The sequence below is a fragment of the Rhipicephalus sanguineus genome, chromosome 5 (assembly GCF_013339695.2).
Source record: "Rhipicephalus sanguineus isolate Rsan-2018 chromosome 5, BIME_Rsan_1.4, whole genome shotgun sequence".
Classification (NCBI taxonomy): domain Eukaryota; kingdom Metazoa; phylum Arthropoda; class Arachnida; order Ixodida; family Ixodidae; genus Rhipicephalus; species Rhipicephalus sanguineus.
The window spans coordinates 18,655,304-18,666,510 of NC_051180.1; positions in this window are offsets into that span (position 1 = coordinate 18,655,304).

Below are 11,207 nucleotides of genomic sequence, written 5' to 3' on the forward strand. Positions count from 1 at the left end.
TAGATCGGATCGATGAGGTAACGTGTAGTCTGAGTGTCGCGAAACATTTTGTTCCAGCAGACAATACATTTTCCTGTGCCTCGATTCTGTCGTTTCAGCGAAATGCGTCGTCAGTAAGACACAGCTTACCAGTCCCGTTGGCAATAAATCATACTACTGCATTGCGTATGTGTCTTTCTTCTTTCTAGCTTTCATTTTTTAACGCTTCGGTGAACTACACGCTGTCGTGCTCCGCAGAATCAGGACGCGCAAGCGCAGTAATATATTTTCTGCCAATTTTACTAAGTGCACGTTTACGACGCGCGTGCGTTTAGCGAATTGAAACGCGATATTACCGATATATAGGGCAACATCTTTTTTACTTAAAAAAATAAAAAGTCTACGTTTTCCGGAAGCGAAAGAAACGTTTATATTCGTTTCACGTCGTGTTACAATGTGCTATTACATGTTTAAGTTCCTCCCGCTCCTCTGGCATGCATGTACAGTTTCATTTTTCTCAGCAAGAAATTGGACGTCAACTGCGGCCCTTCGATCCCAGAGGGGGCCATACATAAAGGCCCGCTTTGTTGTTACTTCGATGAAGCTAGTACCTTAACCAGCGAAAGGTGGTTATTAACACATGGTTATTAGCACTGCAGCCCTGAATGTGTACATTCAGGGCTGGAGGGTGAAAACGGCGTCGCAAGACACCGCGGTGTAACACGGAATGATCGTGACGTTGTGCTGTTACAGAAACTACAGTCGTATTGGTTAAATTTTAACAAAGGATGTGAGTAATCAAAGAAGGAGGCGTCTTCGAAACTGGAGCGTGTGATGGCTTTGCGCAGCGGACGCTTCCACGGACTGACCATCTATATACGACACTCCTATGATGTGACAGAAGTGAGTATAGGTATAATGTCCTTGTATGCGTGCGTGTTTCACGAAAACCGCAACAACTCACGGGTCACCGAGAGAGAGATTTAATATGGCATAGAAAAGATGAGAGGTCGGCCTGAATCAGCGTTATGACCTGCTACTCGGCGGTGGAGAAGGGGTGTACAGAGAGAGGAAGAGAAAAGCTGTTTACTATAAGGATGAAGGTGGCGATGAAGAACATAATAAAGAAAAACTTTAATGTCCAAACACTCTCAACAGTCTCTTATCCAGTTCGCTCTGGTGGAAAAATGTGTTAAAATCTTTTAGAATAACAAGCTGAAGACGAGGATCAGGCGAAGGTCCCGACAGGGCATAAGGTGTGCGCTAATGAGTATGTGACTCGGTGTCGCGATGCCTAGAAGAGCCTTGGGCGCACTTAGATGTGCAGCGTCTGTGCGTCCGTCCTTTCATGAACATTCTTCACTCGACAAGCATTTCGACAGGCTTTATACCTCGCTAACTAAAACAAGCTTTCCTGCGCTTAAATTGCTATACCGCGTTGAATCTGCGTGCATTCTGTGGGCGCTGAGATTGCGATAAACATTCGTTACAGCGCAAGGAACGGGAGTGTGGAGCGAGAGCGGAGCGAGTTTTGACCGGTGGCGCCTTCGTTCGGTGGCCACGCGAAAGTAATGGCATGAAAGCGCCGGCAAGGGCGCAGGCGTTAGCTACGGGGCCGGACGGTCAACAGCATTTAAAGCATAATTTCCTCATACATACTTTTTGCGGGGGTTACCATAATTCTTGAACGACTGCGGACACTATTGCGAGTTTGAAAACAAACGTTTTTGAGCAGAAGCACTCAGAAGGGCTGCATGTTACATTACGCTCAAACGTCGACTTCGCTGAGGAGTAACTAAGCTGAACGATCAGTTTTAGGTGTTTTCTAAGCTGTCCCCTTAGTTCACTTTGATACAATGACATCAATACACAGACTCCCATAAATCGGAGCTGTCTACAGTGTGCCAAAGACCAAGCGTCGAGGTAATCCTGTAAATGCGCTCTCCGTTTATTTCAATCCGCAGCTCCGCGACGCGTGCACCTGGCCCATTTCCGGCATGCAGGTTTTCTAATCAACTTGTTTTCGCACCGTACGCGCGTGATACGCGCGCAAACGATGTGCATTCACGCGACGACGACGTCCGAGCAGGTTCCAAGCAGGCCGGGCCGCAGCGCAGATACTGACGCATCGCACGCAATGCACGTATTCTTGCCCGAACGATTTGGCCCTCGGATAACCGCACCTCGCGAACTTTCTCGCGAACCCTGCTTGTCGCGGCGCCGAGGCTGCGAGTTTAGGGCGTCACCTCCAGAAACTCTCGTGTATACACTTATTTGCGGGAAAGCACCGGACTGTGGTGCGCAAACTTTAACACACGCTGTACTTCGTATTTACCTTCGCTCGAGTGTCAAAGACACGCCCGTGCAGGGTCCGTGTGTTTCGAAATGCGCCGTTGCTGTCACACGCGAAAACGAAAGGAGGAGGCCGAGGAGGAAAGGACCTTCATCCGGGCATTCTTGCTCGTGCCGGGCCGTCTGTCTCCGCGCGGGCCTTTCGGATGACGAATATCGATCAACCGCACGAAGCAGGTCGGACGCTTCATTAGCAGTATATACTTATGAATCGGTTAGCGCTTTACTTGTGGCGGGTAGCTCCTGCAAATATTAGTCGACTGAGAAAGAACTTGAATAAAACCTTTCTCAATCTCCACTGCTTTAACAACCGCGCCCTTTTAAAAATTCGTCTTCAACATGTCATTAGACATATTTGGCTGAACGCGCAGCGCGGCACAGACGAGGAACGAAGAATCTGACGACAAGAGCGCTGACTCGCAAATGAAAGTTTATTGCGAGCGCAATAATAACATACATTTAGATGACGCGGTGCGTGCCGGATAAACAACCTAAGTGAATATTTTAATTGTGCGCACTATATAAACATTCAGTTCACGTGAGTGAACTGAAAGTTTGCCTCATCCCCTATTCTTCCTAGATTATTGCAAACTTCTGGCTGCGAATTAGTTATTTTCGTCACAGCTCCACCGTGACTCGACTACGCGCCTCTCCTCTCTTGGCACCCATCTTGGGACTCTAATAGCACACAGCAGGTGATTATAAGCCCCGCGCAAGAAGGTCCGGCACAGCTGCGCTTGCACACTTGAGTTAGTTTTTATTACTATAGATGCAGTGTCTTCCTCGTCATCTTCCACCCACACTTGTGACCGAAGTAAACAGCGATACACCAAAATTAGCGCGACAATCGCCAATATGATTCACTAATTAACGAAATGTCGCCCCCATTGATCAACTCGCTCGTTGCTGCTCAGCTGCGGCAGCAAGAAGACTTTCTCTCGAATTCCCCTTTCTTAGATTTTTTTTAAGTGCGAAGCATTTCTTAGTGAACCTTTTGCACTTTGAGCGTTTCTTTCTATCTATCTATCTATCTATCTATCTATCTATCTATCTATCTATCTATCTATCTATCTATCTATCTATCTATCTATCTATCTATCTATCTATCTATCTATCTATCTATCTATCTATCTATCTATCTATCTATCTATCTATCTATCTATCCGACTACGTCTGGGTGCTCTCATGATCGCCTCCTTAACTTTAGTGTAAACCAAAATTGCCACGGGAGGGTAAGAGGATTTGACGAATATGACTTTCGGGTCATGACATGCATGAATAACGTGAAAATCCTGTCACGTACGTCGTCAAACCCTTTCCTCGAGACACGTGTGGCACATACCCGTTTACCACGGGCTGCGGTGTATGGGTATGCGCCACAGGTGATTGACAGTTTATATCTACCCAGGAACGGCGAGAACAGACGTTGGTAATTTAAATGCGAGAGCGTTAAGAAAAAAAACCGGCAGATCCCACGCATTGTGGGAATCGATGTAATGCGAAGCAGCCAGCAAAGAGCTGCATACATCGTCTTGTACATCGTTTAGCAAAATGCGTGTCATGGTTTTCATGTTAAGTCCTATTATTTATGTTCGTCACACAGTAACGTCGCGCAATACCAACTTCGGGGTAGACCAAGCTAGCGAAACGGCCACCAGCGCACCATGAGCGTGGCACGTAAGTCATGCTGTACATGACATGCGTGTCATGATTTTCATGTTAACTCGTGTTTATATGTTCGTCACACAGTCACGTCGCGCAATACCAATTTCGGGATAGATCAAGCTAGCGAAACGGCCGCCAGCGCCCCATGAGCGTGGCACGTAAGTCATGCTGTACATGACATGCGTGTCATGATTTTCACGTTAACTCGTGTTATTTATGTTCGTTACACAGTCACGTCGCAAGATACCAATTTTGGTGTATATCAAGCTAGCGAAACGGCCGCCAGCTCACCATGAGCGTGGCATGTAAATCATGCTGTACATGACATGCGTGTCATGATTTTCATGTTATGACTTGTCATTTATGTTCGTCATACAGTCATGTTACACCATACCAACTTTGGTGTACATTCGATTAACCAAGCGACCAGGAGAGCACAAAGTCGTAGGCGGCTAGATAGATAGATAGATAGATAGATAGATAGATAGATAGATAGATAGATAGATAGATAGATAGATAGATAGATAGATAGATAGATAGATAGATAGATAGATAGATAGATAGATAGATAGATAGATAGATAGATAGATAGATAGATACGCTCAAAGTCGCAGAAGTTCGCTAAGAAATGCTTCGCATTTAAAACCGACATCGGCAGTGTTGACCCGACGAATGGAAAGAATAAAAAAATCACAGCATATCCACGGAGTGAATGATGATGAGTGGGCGAAGCTGCGGAGGTTCATCGGTAAACCGTGAATCTTCCGTGAATTCTGCCCAGTACATCATCACCGACGTGAGATCGGGCGCGTTTATGCTAAAGGTTCGATGAGTTATGACGACTTGCAGCTCACTTTAATTTTACATGTACGCTGTGAATTTTCATTGTTTAGAAAACCATTGCTTTAGAAAAAATCTGGCGTCTTTCGTTAAGCAGCTGGCGTCTTTTTGTTTTGCTTTAGAAACATCTGGCGTTCTTCCGTTTTGCTTTTACAAAAGATCTGGCGTCTTTCGTTGGTTTATTTCATCAATGAACGGCGTTTTGAACAAAATTTTTATTGTTTAATCACGCACAGGAGAAATCTCACCAGGCACTACCTTGGAGGTAAAGAATGGCTGCTAATGGGAATGAGAGACAGAAGAAGTCGGCTTTTAGCTACCGCTGCGAATTTTTTATTGTTCAACAACGCACAGGAAAAATCTCCCACCGGCACCACCTTGGAGGTCAAAGCGTAAGACTGGTTACGCACTACGACTACGACTTCGACTACGAGGGACGAACGGGTGCCGCCTTAAGGAGCTTCGCCCCTAAAAATTAGGATCCCAGCAGGAATTGAACCCAAGCGTTCTGCGTGACAATCAGGCATTGTGGGGGTGCTATATCACCTCTGTAAAGGCGCCTGCCGTAACTTGGGCGCGGCCGCTGTGTTTACACGCACGTGCTTTGTGCGTAAGCGGAGACCTTCGTCCAAGGCCAGGGATGCGCTTTGCTGTAATCCGAGTTTAGCACGGTGGCGCCGGCATCGCCGCCGCGAATTTAGGCCGGCGCATAGAAACAGCAGTGAATCTCTCTTTTGGTGTGTGGCTGCGCGCGCGGATGGACGACGGCCGCGGGGTCCGTGGGGGTCGGTACCGCGGCTCGCTTCCCTCGGGCCCACGTGGTGAGTCGTACATCTGCGGCGCCGCCTTTGCATTTGTATTGTATTATGTTGTGTTATTGTATGTCTTATTGTATGTCTTATGTTATATTGTATTGCATGCCTTTTATTGTCTTGAGTGTGTGCTATGTTTCCCAGCATGCATAAGTTTAGCGTGTTACGTTTACTAATTCGGCCGGCGAGCTCGCCATATATGCTTTGAAGTGTGTTAATAAACCTCTGTTTTGTTGCCCGACCGCGTGAACTGGTGCCCGTGTGTTCCGAGGGCGGCGGCGGTTATATCGCTCAGATCCCACAGCATTCCACCACAGAGCCACCCCAGGCCTACAACTAGGTCTGGAAAAACAGCCTATGCAGGCGTAATGTTGGTGCAACGTCAATTGTGGTTGTTGTGCTGGCTATCTCATTTTACAAGAAAGCCATAAACACTACATATGTACTCCTGCAATACAGGCGTCATATCAGATTAACTTCTGTGGTTCCAGTGTCGGCCCGACACTGGAACCACAGAAGTTGGAACCACAAAAGCGAAGGCTTCGCTTTTATAACAGTCTAATAAAAATTACATTTGTATGCCTATGATTCAGCAAGCTATATTGAAGCATTGTTCGACCCCGGAGGAATAAATTAACGAAAGTTGCGTATGCTATTCACGTGATTGCACCATAAAGTGCACTTAATTTCGATAATACGGACGTATGTACTCTAACGTGAGGGCTGACGTTACGTCGCACCATAAGTCAACCTTTAAACGCCAGTGTTTATTGACGTGCCTGGTAAGCCCACGATGTGCACACAGCTACTACACTTACAAAGACACGTCGATCTACCTCGTAACGCTTGGCTCAAAGCTATAATATACAGCATAGAAGTACTCGCTGCTTCGCATGAAACAGATTCCCACAACGCGTGGGATTTGCCCAATTTTTCTTTCTTTTATTTTCACTGTCTTTCCTTCTTTCTTTCTTTCTTAATCAGACACAGTCATTGGTTCGAACCCGCATGATATATTATATGCTAACCAACCGAAATTGCATTCACATTGTTGTCATTTAGCATCGAGCTTACATAGAGAAGTAGCCTAGTTGGTTCGCATTTTTACCATCTCCCGGAGTTCCTTTCTGGATGAAGGAGCGGCACAAGCCACAGCAGAGGCCGCGCCTAAGGGGCCCCGTCACGGGGTCTCACCCTGCATCCGGGGCGCGAAAAGTAAACGGTTCCGTGTTTACGGACACGCACGCTGGGCAGATGTGGTGAGATACCAAGACGAAGAGCAAGGGCCCTGTAGACCTTGCACTATGTGGGCCGGGGCCGACAGGATAAGTCGAAGTTCTATTTCAGCGTTTATTAAAGCGAAAGCCTTACTTAGATGCCTCATCAAACAGGAAAAGTGACCGTCAGGGTCAACACGAGTGGCGCAAAAAATCGTAATGCGATAACGTCACCACATGCCGTCGATATGACGTCACAGATCGCCAAACTTTGCTACGTTACCGTGACGTTACTATGACATCACATAATGTGACGTCCCCTTGTGACGTCATTAGATGACATCGTCGCTTGGCCAAAGGTGGGCCGATCACGGGGGCACGCCAGGTGCAGAAAGCTTGCAATGCCTCCGATCACGGAGGCAGTGCAAAACCGCGCTAGGTCCAGAAAGCTTTCGCGGGCGCGGGTATCCATGGAAACGAATGAGAGGAAAAAGTAAAAGACGATGGCTTTGGCCTTCGAGTCACCTTAGGCGAATGCGAAGGGACCATGCCAGTTTTTTAATACGAATACTGCATGGTATACGCAAGAGCGAAAAGCTACGAAGCTGCAAGCTTGAGTGAATAACAGTTACGTCATCCATTAAAGCGTAACCAGGATTTCAGTGCCCTTAACAACTAGAATATAAGCCCGAAATTAGCATAAAAAGGTCAGAAGAACAAACCAGCGTTACAGCACTGCCGTTCCGACGTATTAACACCACGAAACCGGCGGTGTAACAGGTGGGCCTTGCATTATTATCGATATACAGCACGTCCATGTATTCTAATTTAACTCGTAAGGTGCCCCGTGCTAAGCTCGTGGGCGCGGGTTCAGTTTCCGACTACGGCGGCCACATTTCGACGAGGCCGAAATGCAAAGAAAACCGGTACCGTGCCTATAGAACCTCAGGTGTTCGACAATTACTCCGAAGTCCCCCGATACGGCATGCCTCATAATCATACGGTAGTTCTGGAACGTAAAATCCAGCAAATATTCAAACAGTACAGAATTTCCGCATATGATGTAGGCTTAATTGAAGAGATGAAAAAATCCTTGGAACAGGGAGTGTCGCTGGAGCCGACGTTTCGACAGGTGGTCTTGTCTTCGTCAAGGCAGCAGCTATGATACAAAAGAAAGAAAGAAAGAAAGAAAGAAAGAAAGAAAGAAAGAGAAAGAAGAAAGAAAGAAAGAAAGAAAGAAAGAAAGAAAGAAAGAAAGAAAGAAAGAAAGAAAGAAAGAAAGAAAGAAAGAAAGAAAGAAAGAAAGAAAGAAAGAAAGAAAGAAAGAAAGCAGCACGATGAGAACGACGTCGACAGCAACGGGATACAAAAATAGCAGGCAAGTATACTCATAGTCTAAAGCCTAGACCCCGGAGTTCGTAAAATGTTGAAGGCTAAAGCGAAGGCACCGCGGAAACTGGTCTCGTTGCCAAAGCTCTGCTCTTGTTCTCGCTTATTGGTGTGGATCGTTTGCCGCGGACTATATAACAAAGCTCCCGATGCCAGCACAACACCCCCCCCCCCCCCCCAGCCCCCGAAAAGCGAGCGTTTTGCTTCCCAGAGTACCCCGCCCCCTTTCCCTTCAACATGATGGATGCCTGTCCAATACGCGCTCCAGCGCTCTGGCGCGCGCGTATACGCTGCCCTCGAACCTGCGAGGTCGTGGCAGGAAAATCATGTTTCATTGTGCTCAAATGCGGCCGTCGTCAAATTTTAGCGTCACGTAGAGAGAAGCCCGACCGGAATAACGGATCACCGAGGCTCGACACCTACGCAGTATTATAACACGGTGTACCGTCGAATGTAATAGCAACGTGTGGAGTGAAGGGCGTGTTGTAATCGCCGGGCAACGACGCTCCACGGCGCTGTGTCGGCAGAGCGCAACATCCACGACAAGAACGTTGCTTTTGGGAGACGTGAATGACTCCTCCTCTCGATCAGGCGATCGACGCGCAAAACAGGCTGGTTCCGCCTTAAGAAAAATGATGGATATTTCGGAAAGCTTTACAGTGACTTCTATTCCCGTACCACCGAGTTGGATCTCCTTGAACACCATAGCCGTAAATGAATTGAAGTTTCCCGTTACTGCGCGATCTTTTGTCCCGTTCTCACCATTGCACGCTCTCACAATATGGAAGCGACGCGCCAATTATACCGGGTGTCCCAAATATCACGCAGCACGATTTAAAAAAAAAAAAAAAAAGAGGAACGTGAGGTACGTTCGTTAAGCGAAGCACACCTATATAGTGCATATTCTTCCCAGTATACTGTAGTAGCCACTACTAACTTTTTTCGTTATTGGGGCTTGGTTAATTAGTCCTAATTACGTTTCTAACTCGACAAATACTCAACCAATCATTAAAATGTCAATGAGGCATATGTAGGCATGTTCAAATCATGAAATGGCATCTAACTGCGCTATTTTCAACTACGTACTAATCTGAAAAATTACACGTGACTAGAGTGCAGCGCGCATCAGGAAGCAGCGCTCTCAAACAGGATCACTGTGAGGTAGCAAGTCAAGACTACGCTCCCACCGTTTGCGGGTGGGAGTGTTGTCAGGTGTTACTTTTCATATTTCGCGTGCTTTCTTTATCAGCCGGAAAAAATGAGCACGTAATTAGTGCGTTGCAGAAAATAATGCAGCTAGATGTCATTTGAGCGTGCCTACATATGCCTGATTAACATTTTAATGATTAGATGAGCACTTGTCGAGTTAGGAATATAATTGGGACTAATTAACTAAACCTCATTAGCAAAACATTTGTAGTGGCTACTACAGTATAGTGAAAACAATATGCACTACGTATGCTTCACATATCTTGCCGCGTGATAGCTGGGACGCCCTGCATGCTACATGCAAACAGCAACGAACGCAAATGGAATTAAGCGTTCGTTTCAAAACTTTGTAAGGTAAATAAAAAAAAAATGGGGCGAATTTTCTAGTGGGGTCTTGTCGCGTAGTGTTAACGAAGTTGGGCTGAGGCATAATAGTACGCACGTGTTATTAAGGTGAAAGCCTCGTATGCCTCATCAAACGAAAAAAAAAAGTGACCGTCGTAGTAGTTTCCGGCGTCAACAGGAATGGTACCAAAAATACTACGACGTCGTACAACTTACAAAAGTAACAAGGAGACACATCACCCTTGCTGCGGCTTTTTAAGGTTGACACGGTTTTCAATAAACTAGTTGTGAGTCTGCGCTTGTTTTCGTCAGTTCTTTCTTGGTGTCTCGTCCTGCTGCGCAGTTTCTTTCCTAAGATGTTACAAAAGTAAGGCACGACAAGTAACCAGGGACAGGAAGGACAGGACGTGTGGCAACTCGTCCTGTGTTTGCTATCTAATAAATATGTACCAACTAGCCCATGAGGGCGTTTACCGTCATGCGAGATTCCGAGATGAGTCATACGAGATGTGAAGATGTGACATGATCGTGACGTCACAGAACGCCGGTGTTTGTGACGTCATCACGGCCTGTGACAACCTCTTCACATGAGATCGTCGCTTGGGCAAAGATAGACCGATCCCGGAGGCCATTCAGCATCACGTGAGGTGCAGAAAGTTTCGGGGGGAAGGGGGGCGGGGTCAATACAATTGACTGAAGAGGAGGGGAAGGAGGAAAAGAAAAAGGTGACGATGATGGTGGCTCTCGCTTTCGAGGCCTCTTAGGCGGATGCATAAGACCCCCTGGCACTGGCAGTTTTTTATGGTGTTGTTATAAGAGCGCACAATCAACAGTACAGCCAGCGTAGGACTATCCTTAAACCCCAGCCAGTATAAGTCAGTGCTCCACTTTGTTAAAACAAAAAGAACAATTACTCTTCCATTTTACATTTCATTGTGAATATTGTTTCCTATGAGAGTGTATGTCCTATTTTACACCCCTATAAAAAGTTCTTTCAAGCGCGTATATATATATATATATATATATATAGTAGTGGGAAAAGAATCACGCGGATCCCGATAGAATAAGGAATGAAGAAAGAAACTACGACTTTCGTTGGTTTGGCACTGTATATTTTCACTAACGTTTCGTCTGGTGGACCACACTTTGTCAAAAGTTTTGACAAAGTGTGGTCCACCAGACGAAACGTTAGTGAAAATATACAGTGCCAAACCAACGAAAGTCGTAGTTTCTTTCTTCATTCCTATATATATATATGCCCTGATGAGGGCCGGTACCCGGCTGCATCGCTGGAAGAATAAAAGAAAGGAATACAAAAGGGACAATGCAGGGCGGTTAACCAGACAGCAGTCCGTTTGGCTACCCTACGCCGGGGGAAAGGGAAGGGGAGTGGAAATAT